This window comes from Arachis ipaensis, chromosome B2, assembly GCF_059453495.1.
Source record: "Arachis ipaensis isolate K30076 ecotype BB chromosome B2, ASM5945349v1, whole genome shotgun sequence".
Lineage (NCBI taxonomy): Eukaryota > Viridiplantae > Streptophyta > Magnoliopsida > Fabales > Fabaceae > Arachis > Arachis ipaensis.
Window position 1 is genome coordinate 91,617,398 of NC_142437.1, and position 1,125 is coordinate 91,618,522.

Here is a 1,125-nt window from a genome sequence, read left to right on the forward strand (position 1 = left end):
CGAATTCTCTCCCCCTCTCATCTCTTTCTATTTATTTTATTTATTTACTAACACTTCTCTTCTTCTTATAATTCGAACCCTCTCTCCCTCTCTGTGTTCGAATTCTTCTTCTTCTCCCTTCTTCATTCTACTTTTCTATTCTTCTACTCACATAAAGAAATCTCTATACTGTGACATAGAGGATTCTTATTCTTTTCTGTTCTCTTCTTTTTCATATGAGCAGGAGCAAGGATAAGAACATTCTTGTTGAAGCTGATCTGGAACCTGAAAGGACTCTAAAGAGGAAGCTAAGAGAAGCTAAAGCACAACACTCTGGAGAGGACCTGACAGAATTTTTCGAAAAAGAAGAAGAGATGGTCGAACCCAATAACAATGGTGGAGATGCAAGAAAGATGCTTGGTGACTTTATTGCACCCTCTTCTGTCTTCTGTGGAAGGAGCATCTCAATTCCTGCAATTGGAGCAAACAACTTTGAGCTTAAGCCTCAATTAATTTCTCTAATGCAGCAGAATTGCAAGTTTCATGGACTTCCATTGGAAGATCCTCATCAGTTCTTAGCTGAATTCTTACAAATCTGTGATACTATTAAGACCAATGGGGTTAATCCTGAGGTCTAAAGACTTATGCTTTTCTTCTTTGCTGTAAGAGATAGAGCTAGGACACGGTTGGACTCACAACCTAAAGATAGCCTGAACTCTTGGGAAAAGTTGGTCAATACTTTCTTAGCTAAATTCTTTCCACCTCAAAAGTTGAGCAAGCTTAGAGTGGAAGTCCAAAGCTTCAGACAGAAGGATGGTGAATCCCTCTATGAAGCTTGGGAAAGATACAAGCAATTGATCAGAAGGTGTCCTTCTGACATGTTTTCAGAATAGAGCATCATATGTATATTCTATGATGGTCTGTCTGAATTGTCCAAGATGTCATTGGACCACTCTTCTGGAGGATCTCTTCATCTGAAGAAGACGCCTGCAGAAGCCCAGGAACTCATTGAAATGGTTACAAATAACCAGTTCATGTACACTTCTGAAAGGAATCCTGTAAATAATGGAACAACTCAGAAGAAAGGAGTTCTTGAGATTGATACTCTGAATGCCATATTGGCTCAGAACAAAATATTGACTCAGC

At 39.1% G+C, this 1,125-nt stretch overlaps 1 non-coding gene across 1 annotated transcript; it reads right to left on the minus strand.

The window, feature by feature from the left end:
• Positions 1–755: 755 nt before the first annotated feature.
• On the minus strand, positions 756–859 carry LOC148574841 (small nucleolar RNA R71). The gene has a single exon (XR_015906761.1). It is a non-coding gene; the product is annotated as a small nucleolar RNA R71 (small nucleolar RNA).
• Positions 860–1,125: the final 266 nt, after the last annotated feature.